Below are 19,994 nucleotides of genomic sequence, written 5' to 3' on the forward strand. Positions count from 1 at the left end.
AGGGAGCATCTCGAAAGTTTGCCAACACAACCCAGCACGCTGTTTAGGGAATGTCACAAAAGGACTCAACATAGTTCTCATGGAGTTCAATAGGAAATGCTGGAAGGAGAACTCCGATTTAGCCCTGTGGAATCTACGTTGAACACTCGTTTATGAGGTCAAATCGGACCACCCCTAACAGCTGGGACATCAAAATAATTGCTGGCAACCTTAGCCACAAGACTGAAAGTTTCTTGTAGGATCAGCACATTATTTATTTCCTCCACCCTCCATCGCTGATTGATGTCATGTTAATGAGGACTGGCATAGAGTTTCAGATATATTAAACTATTGCTGAATTACTCCAAGTGTTTGGCAATACATCCTTTGTTCAGACAACCCACTCCTCCTTCTCACCCTTCACTTTCACGTTCATCCTGCACTCACAGCGATGACACTACTCAGCATGCACTCACGCCATTCCCCCTCCTCCTACCCTGCACCCAAACGAGCACACCGTTCACCTAGCACATACATGATACTCCACTCACCTATCACTTTCACCTCTCACCCTACATTCACAGCTATCACACTGCACTCACACTGCTCACCATGCACTCACACTCTTACCCTTCACTCATTCCGTTCATGCTCCTCTTACCCTGTGCTTACATAAGCTCACTGCTCACCTTGCGCTCACAGCACCACACTTCACTCATGCCACTTGCTGTGAACTCACGCCTTTTTTCTTCCACTTACCTTGCGGTCATATGAGCACACACCTTATCCTACACTCACAACAATCAGACTGCACTCACACCACTCACCAAGAACGTGTGCTGAGCACCCTGTACTCACTCTGCAGTCACATAATATTTTACTGTCATTTGTGCTAACTGACTCTGACTGTACCCGGGCTCTGCTAACCAGGCCCAAGGCCAGTGCTCTGAGGAAAAAGGTATAGGGTTGTTGCTCAAATATGAAGTTACCTTGAAAAAGTCCAAGACAAGAGGCATTTGGAAAAACAGGAACAGTTGGTTTGATTAAACGCAGCGGCCGGGAAAACAAGCAACAGTGTCCGGGTCTGAAGACTGTCTCAAAGAACATTGGATTCGGTCATCATTACATGAAGCTTCATAAAGCAATTTTTACATTCCTTTCGACACAAACATCTGGGCCTTGTCACGGAACCATTTGATAAGAAGCGCAGGTGGATCTCGAACTTGTGTGGACACAATGTGGGGGCAGTGGGTACTTATCCATATGTCCTTTGGACACAAAAATCTGGGCCTAGTCACTGAACCATTTGATAAGAAGCGCAGGTGGATCTCGACCTTGAGTGGACACAATGTGGGGTCAGTGGGTACGTATCCATATGTCCAGCATGGGGAACGTGTGATCACTACGTGCGGCGTGCATGCTGTGTTCTGAATGGCTGAGTGTTCCTAACTTAGTGCGGCATCTGACTCTATGGTGTTTTGGGAACGCGCCCCCTTCGGCCAAACGTGTTTTATTAGGGCCGGTCTCATAAGACCATTGTGGTGTCGCTGCCTATCTGTAGGATCTATCTGAGTTTTCCTGTTTGCAAGTTTGTATAAGTGTTACGTGTCACCCCACCTGTAAACTGTCAATCACTTGCTTCAGACTTAGGTTGCAGGGCCTGCCTGGCCACGTATTGTTGACTCAGGTTGATGGGGAAGTTATATGTAGTTTCGAAAACAGCGATGCGAGTTCATTGTTATATGTACACATGTCATGGTGTACATTGACATCGTATTTATCAATATCAACATGGTAATTTGGTATAATTACAATTGACAACGACAGGCCCTTGCAAGTCCCTAGTATATAATAGGGCAAGAAGGTTTAAATGCCTAGTATAATTTCTGCACTTCTGTGTTTCCTGCTGTCATTTTCAAAGGCAACCCTGCTTGCAGACCGTCTTTAAAAGTAAACTATATGCACAATCGACTTTGGCATTAAAGGTACTTCCAAAGTGGAAATCTATCTTATTTTTACATATGTCACCTCAGAGGTCTCCCCTTGGTGCCCCAGGTGTGGGGTGCCATGTGCCTATAAGCAGGTACATTATAAAATACGTTTTATATGCAGTGGTGAGGGAAAAATTGCCAATTCATTTTTTCCCCCATTGTAGATAACTAGCTCCATAGGCTACCATTGGAAAACTTTATTAAAGTATTATTATTGCCAGGAAGGAGCTAAAAATGCCATTCAAGGACTTTAAAATAGTGATAATGATAAATCCAACCGCTTGTCACTGTTGAATTTGGCATAGGTAATACAGAAGATAAGTTATAGGGCTTTCTTTTCTGTGAACCAAAAACCTCTCCTAATTGGTCAGCCTTAAAAGGCTTAGCCAAGCTGCTTCGATGAGGTGATACGTGGCTTGCATTGAGCAGAGATTATCTGGTGGAGGAGCTCTGCAGCTGAAGAGAACAGACTAGAAAGGGGACTGGGCAAATCAACCTGGGCTTCAAAGAGAGCAGTACAGTAAGGAATGCCAGCTAGTCCTACCCGCTCTTACTGTTCCCCCCAGCAAGATGGCATACCTTCTGGAATTTGCAGAAGGTCTGGAGGGGGTTAATGGAAATGAGCCACACCAGTAGGTTGGGTTAGCCAGGTCTTACTCTCCAGGAGAGGAATTCTCCATCTTGAATTTTAAAGTGCAGTGCTTTATGTGAACAAGAGTATGCCACACTTGTAGGTAGCTGTCATGCTTTTGGGTGGAACCCTGTACCTCATTGGACAGAGGTGCCCCCCCGCTTGTTGTCGCAGATGATTGAATAATCATGTGAGAGCTGCATAGCAACTCAAATCTGCTGCTTGAAACTATGAGGAGAAGGACTGCCCTGCTGAAACCCTGGTCTGCACCCCAAAGGATTGCACTCTGAAAGACTGTGCCTACTGCACACTTGGAACTACAGCCCTAAGGACTTGGTCTTACTTCAAAAAGGACTAAGGAGCGGGCTCCCTGAATGCGACTGGTTAACAGATCCTCTCTGCATCATCTCCCTCAAGAGGTCCCCAGCCTGGAGTGTGTCCAGTGAACTTTAAAGGATTCGGCCGGGTGCATTGTGGGAATTGTAGTCTCAAACTTTCAAGCACCATCTAAGAGCTTGGAGTTGTGTTTTGGACACTTTGAACCCACAAGCGGGACTTCAGGAAGAAGCTCCAGAAGTTTGGAGCACCTTTTGGAAAAAGCTTCATAAGGGGACCGACTCGATGTCAGGAGTCAAGCTGGCTACTGTCAACCGCGACGCGGCCTATATTTGATGTTCATTCCTCTGAAAGCTTGGAGCTCCAGACTACCAGGATATGACAGGGGTCTTGCAGAGAAGCAATCAAATGATGTTGCATTGTAATAGGCTTGCTGGAGGGAACCATATGATTTCGAGAGAAAATCCTCCAGAAAGGTTATCAAGTCAGAGTGTAACATTTTGACTGGGGCTCCCGCTTAGGCTATCCGACCAGGGCTCAATCTCGTTCGACCTCAAACTTTGACTTTGTCCCGGTCAAGCGTGACCAGATGGGCCTAATTGGCAATATATATTTTTAAGCACTAGAAAGTGTTTAATTTCATTTTTTACTTAAATCTCTGGTGACCTATATTGGATTTGGTGTCATTTTAAAGTTAAAATATTTCCTATTTTTACAAATTGGTGTCAGATTTTTTTATTGTGTGTTTTACTTATTTAATGTATTAGGGTTTTTAAATGCTTCACATACCTGTCTTCTGAGGTAAGTCTGCTTGCTTGCAGCCAGCTACCAAGGGTTGAGCCAAGGACTAGTGTATTGAGACCTTGACTGGACCTCATATTGCTTTGGTGGCCATATTGCTAGTCATCGGTGCATACTTACCTCTACTAATGATTCACCTTCCAACACACATGTACACTTCCCACCCTGCACTCATGGTACTTCACTCAACCCTGCTCTCACGGTTCACATTTTAATCTCACTCAAACAAGAACCTCACTAACCATGTATTAATTTGTCCTACTCTGCACTTTTACCCACACCCAAACTCATATGGCCACATCACTCACCCTGCAGTCTTTCTTGTCACCCTACACTCACACTGTTGCATCGCTCACCCTGCACTTACATAAGCACTCCTGTCACTCACACAGCTCACCTTTCACTCACATGGGCACAACACTTACCCTGCACTCACACTATGCGAAAAAGCACATCACTCACCCTGGAGACACATCACTCACTCTGCACTCCCTTGTGTCACCCTGCACTCATACGACAATCCTCACAGCCTCCACTCATATTTGCACTCTATTCTTCCTGCCTGCACATAGGGACAATAATCTGCAGGAATTCATAGGGATACACCATCACACTGCACTCACCAGTCACTCTCACATATCAGCCCTCACTCACGCCGCTTACCCTGCACCACACGGGAACACCACTCATCTTGCAATTACACTGCTCACACCAAAGTGCACTCACTCCTCTCACTGACACTCAAATGAGCCCTCCTCTCACTTTGCATTTATGCAACTCACCCAACACCCACATCAGAACATTTTTCACCCTGCACTTGCACCACTCACGCTGCACTCTCTCATTCTATTCACCATCACCTAGCACTTACATGATCACACCTCTTGCTCTGCACGTATAAAAATTACTCAGCTATCATGAATATACACATATTTCTACAAAGGCACCCACAGAATACCTCCTCTTTCCATAGTACTAGATGCCTATTCAATTCCATCTGCAACAATGAGGCTTGTGCAAGAGGGTAGAGTGGTCTTGAGAATGTGGGGTGGCACAAGGAGGGAGAATAGGGATGAGGCTTTGGGGTCTGGTGTTGGATTGAGGATTGTGTTGTGTGACACCTTCAGCCAGTGACAGCTTTCCATTAACGACAATACTTCATTCTGGAACATGTCATTTTTTTTCACATGTTAAGTTTTGTCTGAAAATCCCAAAATGCAAAGTGCTACTGGAAAAATCCATGATTACCGAAGAAGTCAAGCATTACATAAGATCAGTTGGATACTGTGATATCACATGTTAGAGAGTGGATTTGTTAATTTCCAATACTGTAAATCCTTGTTCCATGTGTAAACCAAATAGAAGCCATTTACAGCTATATTTAAGGAAGTGCACTTTTCGCTCACATCATACTTGTAACAAACATTGACAAGGTAATACATTATTATTTTTTAATAGCGTATAGAGAATATATTTTTATTAAGCTGCATTAAAAGTCACAACAAGTGTTTTTGTAACACAATAAAAGCAGATTGACTAACGGATCTGTGAGTGGCAGTGTGTGTGAGTGCAACAGAGTTCAAATGTATGAAAGCGTGCAAGATTTATAGTGAGAATGAGTGTGTGAGAGAATGTGTGTGTATGTGTTTCTGTGTGAGTGTATGTCTGTTTTGCGTGCAAATGTTCTGCTGGTCTTGCATTCAAGAGGATGTTTTTGTCTTATGGTCAAGGGCAATAATAGCATTTTGATGGGTGGTGTTATCTATGCAAACTGCAGGCCCTGACATGCTTCTATTAAGACACCATCATTGGTTGTGGGGACTCTAACTGTCTAAATGAGAAAGCCTTTAGCTCAGTCATACCCAACAGCAGGGACCCAGACCACACACTACCACACCTGGCGGAAGACCCTTATATGATGCTTGCAATTCTTAGCAAATGGGTTGGATCCATAGCAAAAGGTTGGAACTGATATATGAGGTAATTCTTGTTGTATGATTTCCTGTACTCATTGTATAGGGGATGTAATTGGCAAAAATGCAGACCCTTGTTTGGGAGATGGCATTTTTACAGGTACCCATGACTATGGTACATGTCATATTGTATGTACTCCTGGAAGTAATTTCTGACATTTAAAAAAAATCTGAATCTACTCCTAGGAAAGGCCAGGCTTCCCTGGTGCACCATGAAAGAACTGGAGTTTTAGAAAACCTAACCCCAAAAGTATCCAAAATATTCTATGGGGCAAAGCCAACTCTCCCTTAAGCCACCTACAAGAAATCAGTTAACTTGTTTTGTTTGTTGGAATTTGGGGGAAGTATCACACCCAACCATTACATAGATCTTTAGTCTGCACTAGTGAGCAGAATTTGCAGGATGTGGAGAGAACAGTTTAAGAGTTGAGTGTGCACTGTTGCTTCAGAAAGGACAGGAGCAGAGATGTCATAATGAATTAAAAGCATTGCCTAATCGTAGAATGAATATAATTGCTTAAAAAAGTGGCTGAGCCTGTTGCTCCCTTAACCTATCTGTAATTTTTCCCAGTTTGTAGCCAAAAGTGAGCCATGTGGTCCGAACTATTCCAAACTCTGTGAATCTGGCTCCCCTGGCTTCGGAGTACCGCACGTGCGTGGGTCGCTGCAGTTGGAAGTGCACGCTGAGACAGTGCATTGATGCAGCAGAAAGGATCAGCATGAGGCATGTTCGGGCTGCAGCAACAGACATGTCTGTCGTAGTACTGGGATGGAAGAGCAAAACCATGCTTTTTCTTCATAGCACAAACATAAATGGAGAAAAGAAAATCTGCACAGACACCTTTGCAGCATTAATGTGGATGGCACAGCAATTTTGAATGAGGGAACATCCTTAATGAAATTCTGTATTTGCCAATAGGATTAGCCAATCAATAAAAAAACATGGTCTACAGTGTAGTTAATGCACACAGTGAGCATCTCATGACGTTTTAGGAATATTATTAGCCAATACTATTACCACTTAGTGAAGACGTCTTCCCATTGCAGACTGCTACATGATTACATTTTTTTTGGTGGCTGAAGTCTCCTCAGGATCCAACAGGAGAACGACAATCATTGTTTCTCAAAGACAGTATACATCTTCTGCCCAATCAAATATTATACTCAAGGTAACCAACGTGTAGGTGGGGACAAAGCTCCTCTCTTAGGTGTGCTTCTTAATGATGTTTTTCTGTTGATCACATATGGTCAGGTGACTGCTGCTAAGTGCATCCAGACCTAAAATATTTACAACATCTCACTGGGTAAACTAAATCATCTGTACCTTCAGCCAAAAATGGGTGAAGAAAATGTTTCTCGATTTGCAATGAGTTGAGGCCTAGGAACAGTTTCAAGTGTACAAAAAATTAGTTTGTTGCACTATCAGGTTTGTCCAATGTGTTTAAACTGCACAATTTGTCACTTCTTTTTTCTTATATAATGGCTCTGAGGTTAGCTCTGACCCCATTTCTGGAAATGCTTGTCCTGTTCTATTGCTGGGAGCAGAGCTGGCTTTAGGGTGATGTCACTGGTGCAGCCGCACCTGCCACTGACGTTGTTGGGGGGGGGGGGGGCTGTGTTTAAAAATAACTTTTGGTTCAAAAGCACATAAACGTCTTTGTGCATCCAGCAGTTTTCAGGCAACAGTAAGAATGTCAAGCAAAATTTGGTGATTGGTGTTCTCACTAGTATCGGAATTTTGTGTAGTGGCAGTTTAGACTCATTGTAAAGTAGGACAGAGGGTTAATGTGCCTGCTGCAAAGAATGTGTACCATCAAGATCACAGAACTGCCTGTAAGTGAACTGAGTAGCACTATACTATAAAAAATGAAATGTATGTCAGAGAGAGTCTGTGGAGAGATGAGGTGCACTGTTGGAGAGTGGTAGTGAAGAAATTCATGGAGTAGGTGGTCATGGGCAAATCGGTGCCAAAAAAGACTGTTGAAACGGGCGTCACCAACACTAGAGGCAGCCCTGGCTGGGAGTGTTAAGCTGCCCCTGATGATCGGGGCTACTTGTGCCCCTGCAAATCGGCATAATTTACCCAATTTTTCTCCTCTCCCCAGATTTACCCATACAGTAGCCATCTCCTGATTACATATTTTCAGAAAAAAAGATTTGGGAATTGGTATTTCCGTACTGATTCCCGCAAGTTGGTCTCCGGTGTTTCACCCAAGAAATTTCTGCTGCTATCAACAATTGGAGTCCCAGATGAAATTTGAAAATGTATTATCCTGATGGGAGTTTCTGACTTTATGGATCATCTGTTTGGTGAGTGCCTTCAATTAGGCCCACTCAGTATTAGTGAAAAAGTGTCAGATACAAGGGAAGTTCTGGAAACAGTGGAAATAAGTTCTGACAAAACCAATATCTCTAGGTTTTAATTTCTATATGAAGATTTATGTCAGAATGAAACCAAAGTGAGAAGGTTGACAGAAAAGATTTATTCAGGATAAGCTCAATAAAAGAAACAGCCCTCCAAGCACTACCCTTATTGAAACTCTTGTGTTTATCTCAGTTGGCCCAACGGTCAAACACAAAGGAACGTACCAACTTCTGTTATGGGTGGAAGGAAGGTACAGTGAAGGGGAGAACAGGAAAAGAAAGAAAAAGTGGTTAAACTGAGGTTACATTGGAAATCATAGTACTAAAACATAGATGACAACATATCGCCTTCCCTTAAAAATTTAAGACATTACAAAATCCTTGTACCAAACAGGTACTCGTATGTGTCAATCAATCAAACAAGACTTGTATAGGGTAGATAATCGCCGATGAGGGTATCCAGGAGCTGAGGATCTTGCTGCAGAGGCTCAGTCAAACAGCCAGGTCTTGAGTATTTTCCTGAATTCCACGAGAGAGGGAGAGGTCCGGAGGTGAGGAGGGAAGCCTTTCCAGGACCTGGCCGCAAGGTAGAAGGAATGGCCTTCGCTGTGGTTTCATAGCGAGGGGTTGTGAGTGAGGTGAAGGGAGGCAGAGTTTAGATATCGGGAATGTTGGTGAAAGTTAAGGTGGTGGTTAACGTATTCTGCTCCTAGATGGTGCAGGTCCTTGTTTGTATGGATCCGCATCTTGAAGAGACATCTCTTATGAATGGGGAGCCAGTGGAGCTTCCTGAGGTGGGTCCACTTGGGGTGGGCAAGGATGAGTTCTGTATGATCTGCAGTCTTTTCAGGAGGTTTGAGGTGATTCCTGTTTAGAGTGCATTGCCGTAGTCAAGCAGCTGATGACTAGGGCTTGGGTGATGGTTTATCTGGTGTTGACCAGGAGCCATTTAAAGATTTTGTGGAGCATACGAAAAGTGAGGAAGCAGATGGAGGAGACTGCATTGATCTATTTTTTCATTGTGAGCTTGCTGTCTCGAATGATGCTGAGGTTGCGGGCATGGTCTGTCAGCGTGAATGAGGGTCCTAGTTCGGAAGGCCATCAGGAGTCCTTCCACAAGGATGTGTTATTCCCAAAGATAAGTACTTACATCTTGTCTGTGTTGAATTTCAGGCAGTTGTCTCTCATCGAGTCGACGAAGTTCTTCATTCACCTGTGGGTTTGTGATGTGCTCTATTCTCCACATTTTGAGAACCCCTAGATGTAGTGTAAACATTCCCAACAGCTATTGCAGTAGTACATTTTATCCGCGCTTCATGTTTCCCATTCTCTAGAGTCACAATATTTCTTTTGACTTTAACAACTGTTAAAGGTTTAGTAAAATTGCTGTCTCTCCATTTATGTAAAACTGACATTTTGACAGTTACCAAATCTCCTACCCTCCTCTTACTCTTCTTAGTACTATACTCAGTGGTCGAAGTGGGCGGGATCGGCAGGGCATGGTGGGCCCTACTTCAATTCCAAGGATTCTGTTCCCCTTCTTTTTTAGTTTGAAAATGCGTCCCAGGACGCAAGAAATCACTATCGCCTATAAATAAAGCTTGGCGTTCCTGGCGTTCATTCGAGGACGGGTAACAGGACTCTCTTTTCCTTCTTGCCCAGAGAAGAAAAATACAGTGTCCACTTCTGCTCTGCTGCTCTGCTGCTTCAGCTGGCCCCCCCCTCCCCCCACTCTTTTATTCTTTCCTCCCTTTCTGTCTAGCAGTTCTTCTCTTACTGAAAACCGTGACTTTAAGACGAGATTCTCACTCTCTTTCCTCTCCTTTCTTTTATTTGCTCCCCTGTGAAATGGATCCAAAAAAGAAAGAAAATGTTGCCGAAAATGACGTATTTTAATTCCAAAGTGCTGCACCTGGAATAAAAGGTTATGAAAAATAACTAAATAGAGTAAGACAGAGTGGTAGCAAACTGGCCAGATTGATTTTATTCACTCCCAAACACAGTAGCACCACTTTTACAGAGTTCGCGAGTGAAGCGCTATTTTTGTTTTCTTGTCTTTGTTTTCCCTGGGCTTGAAACTAGTGCACCAATCCCGGTGGTACTGCAAAGTGTGGACTGGAAAACAAAATGTGTACTGTGGCTCTGCGTCCAGGGATGTGGTCTTTTTACCATACTGCTTACTTTTTGTAAGAATATAAGCAATGGACATTGAAATGGGCCCATTCAGGGCCCTGTAGTCATGTTCTTAACTTTTCAGGCAAAAGCACTCACTGATTTCTGAATAGTGAGTGTAAAAGCGTTAAGGTAACTATTTGTTACTGTTTACATTTCACATGGTTTGCTAAATTTTGCATTCCCTATGAGCGTTTGCTTTTTCCAGGATATTGTTACTTTTTTTTTGTAGGCCGCAAATTGCTATTGTCTAGTGCGTTATTTAAATTGAGCCGCATCCAAGTGTTTATAGCTGGCAGGAATTGGGTTGTAATTGAAGGCAGTGTGTGTTTTTCTCAGTGGGGCAGTATGGTGCTCAGTGGGGGAGAGGATGTGGCACTATGAAAAGAGCTGCTGAATTTGAAACTGGGGAACCAGGTTAAGCCTTAATACCCAGTCCACCATACCACTCTCCTGAGAGAGCACAATTCGATGCTAGACCATAGAAGGCGTCGCAAGACCTTAGAAGCCCTGGTGTCTTAGCACCAGCAGTGGCAAGTGTGGGTTAACTTTCAAGGTTTGTCCACCACAATCCATACTGAAGTTCACCTCCAGCCTTGCGGGCAGGCCTACAAAAGCTGCACACCCTAGACCGACAGTGACTCAGTCACTCTGGTCACAGGACCCTTTAGAAGGGCCAGCTCTAGGGCAGTGCAACCGGTATGACCGCACCAGGTGCTGACTTTGTGTTGAAGCTTTATTTTTGCAAGTATATCAAGGTTTTAAAAGTGCTTGCTGCCTCCTTCCTGGCCTCCAGCAATTTTCGGCAACAATAAAAATGTCATGATGACTCTGGTGTTTAATGTTCTTCCTAGAGAGAAATCATTCTGTCTGGCGGAAGTTTTGATTCATGGAAAGGTAGCTCAGAGGGTTAATGTGCCTGCTGCATAGAACATGTACCATGCAGATCACAAAGTTCACATAATCTAAATAAGTCAGTGGGCTACTGCTTTTGTCAGAGAGATCCTTTTGTTACTTGCAGTTTATAAGTTAAAATCCTAACATAGAACAGTGAGCTATTAACTTTTATCTAAGAGCTGCATACAAACTGCAAGGTATAAATGAGAGCATTATGTTTTCCCCAGTTTTTGGTTATCCTTTTTTTTAAGTTTGATTTATTGAGGAATAGAAAAGGGGAAAGGGGAGGGGGAGATAAGCAGATGTATAAAATAAGCAATACAATAGTAGATTCATAAAAAGTAAGCATTACAAGCATGAAGAATTATGAACATATCATATAAATGTAAATACAATAAGTGAAATACATTATATAAATACAATAAATGAGATACATTATAATGAGACCTACTAATTATAGCATTAAAAAGAAGAAAGAACAGGCAATAAGAGATCATGGAGGTTTGCGAACTTCAACTGGTGCAGCATCAGGAGAGGGATGTGCAGGGGCAGAGGAAGAAAGGTATGTTACCAAAGGAAGCCAAATCAGGGCACGTTTGATAGCTAGGGAGATGGGGGATACATAATTGGTATCTAGACGATGATTAAAACAGACTGCATTCCACCAGGACTGATATGAAATATGAGCAGCATGTTTCCAGTTAGAAGTGATGGTATGAAAAGCTACAGCAATGAAAAGGTCAAGTAAATGGTAATGGCTGGAAGAGTGAGGGAGTTCCGATGAAAGGGAGCCTAGAAAAACTAGTGAGGGTGAAAAGGGGACCTGAAACTGATTTTGTTTTGTATTTGCTGCCAAACCATCTGCCAGAACTGGGCGGTAGAGGGGCAATAAAACAGCATATGCTTGAGGTCAGCAGAAGGGCAGGGACAAGACCAGCAGGTAGAGGAGGTATCTGGTGAGAAACGGGATAAAGCAAGTGGAGTAAATAAAGTTCTGTGATAAATGAAGTATAAAGTTTGGGTAGGATTAGCAGCTCTAGATGTTTTATGGAGTTTAGTCCAAATTTTATCCCAAAAAAGTACAGGCCAACTCTGAGAGACGTTCAACTCCCAAGCGAGCTCAATGAGCGACTTCAGTCTATCAATGGTAAAACGAAAAGAGTTATACAAAGCGGATGCAGAAGGAGAAGTCTCCAGTAAAATGGAAGTGGATCTGCATTCTAAAGGAATATCGTTGGAAGGTGAAAGAGATTGAAGATAGGAGATCAAGACTGGAGAAAGAGCAGTGTATTGCGATCGGGCAGAGGCAGGCAAAGAGAAAAGAGATTGAAGTTCCTGGAAGGAGAGAGGGGTATCCTGAGAAAGTAGTTGAGAAATCCAACATATTCCTCGGGAGTGCCAGGTTTTCCAAAAAATTGTACGATTACGGATTTTGAGAAGAGAGTTATTCCAGATCGGTTGTTAATGAGTGGAGAGGAGAGAGGGATAAGATGAAGATAAGTAGGAAGAAAGAAGATTACGAGAATGTGAAATAATGGGCGAGCGAAGACGAGATAAAGAAGACGAGAAGGATAAGAATTTGTGGAAAGTAAAAGGGGAAAGAAAAGAGGATTGCATACTTAGCCAGACAGGAGGATAATGAGATAACTCAGATGAAAACCAGTGAATTGATTCTTTCAAGGAAAAAGCAAGATGGTATTGTTTAAAATCAGGAAAACGTACTCCTGATTGGGCCTTGTCTCTACGCAGAGAGGCAAGGGCTATTCGAGGGTGCTTACCGTTCCATAAAAATTTCAATAATAAAGAGTCAATCTTTTTAAAGAAAGAGAGAGGAATGTGCAAAGGAAGCATGGAGATAGTATAGAGAAGCAAGGGGGATAACATCATCTTTATAGACCCCCCCAGGACAAAAAGAGCAGATGCCAACGAGTAATAGCCGTGTCCATTTTCTTGAAAATATAATCAAAGTTTAGCTTAAGAGTACCAGATAGGGAACCAAACCCCTAGGTATTTGATTTTAGATGGTTGCCAAGAGAAACCCGAAGAAGAAAAAAGATGTTTCTGGCAAAGAGGATTGAGCGGCAAAATTTCACATTTATCGGCGTTCAAGCGATAGCCAGAAACTGCAGAAAAGGAAGAGACCTGCTGAAGAAAAGAAGGAATAGAGATGATAGGATCGAAGCAGTAAAAAAGAATATCATCAGCATAAACAGAGAGTTTGACTTGTTGGGGACCAAATTGAAAACCAGAGATAGTGTCATCTAAACAAATTTTAGTAAGGAAGGGTTCTAAGGCTAAAACAAAAAGTAAGGGAGACAAGGGGAAACCTTGATGAACCCCTCTATGTAAAGAAAAATAGTCCGAGGACATCCCATTAACAAAAATGGAAGCTTGAGGATCGGAATAAAGTAAAGAAACAATAGAAATCAATTTGGGAGGTATACCAATCTAACGTAAAGCCTGAAACATAAAATTCGACCCAATCCTATCAAAAGCTTTCTCCGCATCTAGGGAGATAGCTGCGAAAGGAAGATTCAAAGAAGATGCCTTATTGAGTATGTTAAGAAAAACCCGGGAGTTATCGGAAGAGAGGCGCCCCTTGACAAAACCGGATTGTTCTGGGCCACTAAGTTCTGGTAAAAGTGGGTCCATGTGTAATGCTAATATCTTTGCTAGGATTTTATAATCAGTATTAACCAAAGATATTGGTCTACAATTTTTGCATAAGGAGTGGTCCTTGTCCTCCTTGGGAATTAGACAAATTAAGGCTTGTTGAAAAGAGCCGCTAGAGGAACCAGCATCAGAGAAAGATTGAAATAAGAGTAAAAGTTTAGGGAGAAAGAGAGAAGCGAAGTGGCTGTAAAATTCGATAGTAAACCCATCCGGACCTGGAGATTTGCCATGACAAAGCTTAGATACAGCAAGGGAAATTTCAGAGAGCGATACATCCTGTTCCAGGGAATGGAAGTCAACATGTGAAATCGAGGGAGATGGGAGAGAATGAAAGTAAGAGATGAGATCATCAGACGTTGGAACCTGTTCTGGAGTATAAAGGGTATCGTAAAATTTTACAAATTCAGTGAGGATATCTTTATCCTTAAATGTGGATTCGCCAGAAGAAGTTTTGATAGATTGAATTTTTGTGCGTTACTTACGAATCTTTAAATAATTGGCCAAAAGCTTCCCCATTTTATTCTTACCTCCATAATATCGGGAATTACATTGTAGCAAAATATTAGAAGCAGCGTCGGTTGTGAATTTATTAAAGGAGAATTTTGCTTCAATAAGTGCCTTAAGGGAAGATTTAGAAGCATAATAGGCCAGTTCTAGAGCTTTAATGTCAGCCAAAATTTCCTCCGACTTGGCCTCTCGAAGTTTCTTCCGTCGGGACACCAAGTTAATAATAAAACCTGTAGAGGCTGCTTTAAATGAATCCCAAACCGTAACAAAAGGGGAGTCAGGGGTTTGCTTTAATAGAAAAAATTCCTTGGCGAAGGCAGTGAATAAGGTAGAAAAGGTGGGTTCCAAAAGTAAAGCATTATTAAACCTCCATCTGCCAGAGTGGGGAGAGAATGGGAGAAGGTCATGGTCTACAAAAACTGGAGCATAATCGGAAACGGATAACGTGTTGGGACAGGGATTTACTGAGAAAAATGTGGTCAATGCGAGATTGGGATTGGTGAGGAAGGGAGAAAAAACTATATTCTCTAACATCAGGATTGCACAATCTCTAAATATCTACTAAAGCATTGTTTTGAAAAGAGTTCACAAACTGAGTGTGCATTCTAGAGGGAACAAAAGTGACTTTCGAACGGCGGTCGAGAAAGGGGTCGACAATCTGATTACAGTCTCCACCGAGCAGTATGTAATCTCCAGAGAGAGAGGACAACTTGGTAGATATAGAAGGCCAAAAGGATCTATCAATCCCAGTAGGAGCATATACGTTAAAAAGGGTGAGTGGGATGTTATCAATGAGAAAAGTAACAATAAGCCAACGACCATGATCATCACATTCATGAGTAATCAAGGAAACATTTAACTTTTTATGCAACAAAATTACAACACCATTCTTTCTAGAGGTCGTAGGAGAGCAAATAACATGACCCACCCAACAAAGCTTAAGTTTTAAGGCCTCCGACTCAGCAAGATGAGTGTCCTGAAGGAGGGCAACGTCAGTTTTAAGTCTTGCCAAATGTGAGAGAACCCTCTGTCTTTTATTGGGATCATTTAATCCCTTAACGTTCCATGTCGTTACACGGAACAGAACAGTTTAGAAAAACAACTAAGCGCAACATGCTTATAAATGGATTGGTGTCAGTACAACGCGAAATATTACATCGCATTCCGTTACAACGGAATTATTACAACGCAGGATCCATTACATCGGATGCCATTACAACGCATGGCATTACATAGCAGATGGTATTACAACGCATGGCATTACATCGTAAGTATAGGTAAGTATACCTTTTTTTAAAAATGTTATTAAGTTAATTTAATTAATTTAATTTAATAAAATTAAATAAAATATATTTTAAAATAGCCATTAATTTAATTTTCTAAAATAATATCTATTTAATAAATGTAATTTTAATAAAAAATGGGAATAATTAAATTTAATTAAAGTAATAAAATTAACTTAAAGTACATATTTTTATAATTGATAATAAATTAAATTAATTGAAATAATTTATTTAATTTAAATAATTTAATTTAAAAATGTAATTAATGAAATAAAATTAATTTAATTTATTAAATATATTTTAATTAATTTAAAAATGGTAAATATAATTTAATTAACCCAAAACACAAACCCCTGTACCCCAAAACCCAAACCCAGCCCTAAAACCTAAAAACACCCCTATACCCCAAAACCCAAACCTTGCCCTAAAACCTAAAAACACCCCTGTACCCCAAAACCCAAACCCTGCCCTAAAACCTAAAAACACCCCTGTACCCCAAAACCCAAACCCTGCCCTAAAACCTAAAAACACCCCTGTACCCCAAAACCCAAACCTTGCCCTAAAACCTAAAAAAACACCCCTGTACCCCAAAACCCAAACCCTGCCCTAAAACCTAAAAACACCCCTGTACCCCAAAACCCAAACCTTGCCCTAAAACCTAAAAACACCCCTGTACCCCAAAACCCAAACCCTGCCCTAAAACCTAAAAACACCCCTGTACCCCAAAACCCAAACCTTGCCCTAAAACCTAAAAACACCCCTGTACCCCAAAACCCAAACCCTGCCCTAAAACCTAAAAACACCCCTGTACCCCAAAACCCAAACCTTGCCCTAAAACCTAAAAACACCCCTGTACCCCAAAACCCAAACCAGCCCTAAAACCTAAAAACACCCCTGTACCCCAAAACCCAAACCCTGCCCTAACACCTAAAACACCCCTGTACCCCAAAACCCAAACCCTGCCCTAAAACCTAAAAACACCCCTGTACCCCAAAACCCAAACCCTGCCCTAAAACCTAAAAACACCCCTGTACCCCAAAACCCAAACCTTGCCCTAAAACCTAAAAACACCCCTGTACCCCAAAACCCAAACCCTGCCCTAAAACCTAAAAACACCCCTGTACCCCAAAACCCAAACCCAGCCCTAAAACCTAAAAACACCCCTGTACCCCAAAACCCAAACCCTACCCTAAAACCTAAAAATACCCAAACACCCCAAAACATATTCATCAAAACCCCAAAACATATACTCCTATACTCATACTTATTTAAAAAATTACTTCAATTAATATATTTAATTTATAATATTTAAAAACATAAATAAATATTTTTATTTAGAATTAATAATAATTAAAACAATTTTATAATAATAAATAAAATTAAAAAAAATTATATACTTACCAAAACGTACGATGTGATGGTATGCGTTGTAATACCATCTGCTATGTAATGCCATGCGTTGTAATGGCATCCGATGTAATGGATCCCGCGTTGTAATAGCTGCGTTGTAACAGCATTACGTTGTAATAGTTGCGTTGTAAGTGATACACACCTTATAAATGCATAATGAATACATTGGAAAAAATTGAGAAAAAGTTGAAAAATAGTGATGAAGAAAGAAGGAGAAGAGAAAATGAAGAGGAGAAATAAAGATATGAGAAAAAATTAGAAAAACTGTTATAAAGATAGGAATGAAATTGAGAGAGAAGAGGAGAGAAAAGAAGGAGAGAGCAGGGAAAGAGTGAAAGAAGGTTGAAAAGAGAAAACATAGTGGTAAAGAAAGAAAGATGAGAACATAAGATGGAAAGAAATAAAGGTTTAAGGAGAAAATATGAAAACTGTTGTATAGATAAGATTCAGTTAGAGAAGAAGAAAAAGAAAAGAGAAAGAGAGACCAGGGAGAGAGTGAAAGAGAGTGTAAGGGTAAGAGAGAGAGAAAAAGGACAGAGACAAAAATGAGCAACTAGACAGTACAAATCCAGAACGAACGACTGAAAGACATACTTACGAAAACGGAAAGACCCAGAGTAGGGATGGGGATGGTGGTGGCGGGAGATGACGGTGGCAATAACCAGAGCGTACATCAAACCCTAGTACCAGAAATCCAAGGGCACGATGAGAAAACAGTAGGAAACATCAGGATGAAGACGAGTAGGGGAATATCTGAAGAAATGAAAGAAACATTAGGGAAAAATACAAGGATCTACAGCAAAACACGAGTGAAATTGGGATTTATAGTATATAAAACATGAAAATGGTAAACAGTCATAATAACAAGAAACGGAATGTAAAATAGACTAATCAATGCTAATGAAGAAAAAACAGAACCACAATGTGCGGAATCAATAAGATATCGGACAATAAAGTCTCTCATCCAGGCCTAGAGGTATCCATGACATCCGGACTCTGTTGGCGAAGGAATTCTTGCAAGGCCGCAGGATCTTCATATGTGATTGTTCTGTCTTTATAAGTGACCTTGAAGAGACAAGGGTGTAAGAGACCATATCTGGTGTTAAGGGCTCTTAACTGCGGTCTTAGATCTAAAAACTTTTTCCTCCGATCAGCGGTAGCCTTGGAGACATCCTGCGAGAGATAAAGGCGGCGGCCTTCCCACATGATTTGCTTCTTGAGCTTGGCAGCTGAGAGGACCTGTAAGAGGTCAGTGTATTGCAGGAACAGCATATTAACACCCCTAGGCCTGGTTGCAACCTTAGGGCCAAGTCGGTGGGCTCGTTGGATGTCAATGGAGGATAAGGCCGGTGTGTCTAGAATCTTTGCGAGAAAAGATTGAAAGAAGATGGTAGGATTAGACCCTTCTGTGAGTTCCGGAAGGCCATATAAGCGTAGGTTGTTCCTTCGATTTCTATTTTCCAAATCCTCAGTTTGACGTCTAAGAAGAAGGATCTCAGCCTCTATTGAAGGGATTCGGGAACAAGTAGAATGCAGAGAATCTGAGGACTGCTCCAAGGTCGTGACACGCAAGTCCAGAGATGACCATTTTTCTTGCATGGCTTGCATATTTTTTGTGGTAGCCTCCATAAATGGCTTGAAGGCACGTAGTTCTTCCAGAATTAGGTCCATGGAGGAAGATGAAGAGTTATTCCCAGGAGACGGTGGATCTTTCTTCAGACGCTTGGATGATGTCAAGGCAGGTTGCACCTTACCTCCATTTTGAGCCTTGGGAATAGCCCCATGGGCAGAGTCAGACTTCGAGGGCTTGCCCTCCTCCATTTCCTGGGAAGGTGAGTCAGAATCAGAACCAACAGGTAGTTTCGGTAGAGATGTGAGCTTTAGAGTGCGGAGTTTCCCCATGAAAGGCAATCAGCAGAGATGTAAAGGTAATAAGTCAGTGGGAAGTAGGGGAACTCTTTAATATTGGAGAGCGTAAGGTAAATAAAGAGGGGTATAAAAGATCAGCACCAAGTAGTGACCACAGGAGGGAGAAACAAGCAGCATAGTAAATAGGTACTAAACCAGGGAAAGAAATGGTCTCCAAATACGTGAGGAAATCAAATGAGTCGTGGAACACATTATAATAGTCATTGATAAACACTGCGCAGGAGAAGTGAATCACCAGGATGAGGGGCACTCCAAGGACTCGCAAAACCACTTGTTAGCCGCCAGGCAGAAGCATATGTGAGAGGAGCTATGAGGAGATGTGCAGTAAGTGTGATTAAACCCTGGAAGCAGCCCCTGAAGTAGAGCTTCCTGACGTGGAACTTCAGAGCGCAGTTGAACAGGTACGTAAAGTCAGAGGCATGTAATCGCTGTAGAAGTACAATTCAAAGTTGAATTATGATTAGTCAGAGAAATGAGGCTGATGGTAGATGCGAGTAGACTCAAAATGGCTCCCAAAAACAGAGCAGAAGTGTGAGAGAGAGGACGCCTCAAAAAGTCAGATAAATGTCGAAAAAGGCTCACCAGAGAAGTGCAGTAATGCAGAACTCCTCATTTTGGGAAGAAAGCTGGAAAATTTGCATGCGTGCGTATGAAGCCGGCCGCCGCTGAAATCCGCGGCCGGCGCACAAAATGGCGGCTGCAGCCGCGAAGACGGGACCCACACGCAGCTGGCAAGGGAGACCGCGAAACCTGGAAAACAAAAGGGGCGCTAGGCTCTCCTCAAGTTCCGGTTCGCGGAACAGGTCTCATTGTAGCCAAAGTTGCGGCGGAGCTGCCCAAATGCGGGAAAGTTGCGGGTTGATGCCGGAGCTCCCCGCCGCCATCTTGGCCGGCGTCCAAGCCACGCCCCGAGTCTTTGATTATCCTAATGTTGCAAAAAGTGTTCTTTTGTACAGAAATCAATTCTGATTATTAAAGAGAACCCCCAACCATGGTACGTTTTAAATTCTGACTTTGTGTTTCTCCAGACCAATCACTATTAAACTTT

Source organism: Lissotriton vulgaris, chromosome 10 (genome assembly GCF_964263255.1).
Source record: "Lissotriton vulgaris chromosome 10, aLisVul1.2, whole genome shotgun sequence".
In the NCBI taxonomy this organism is placed as follows: Eukaryota; Metazoa; Chordata; class Amphibia; order Caudata; family Salamandridae; genus Lissotriton; species Lissotriton vulgaris.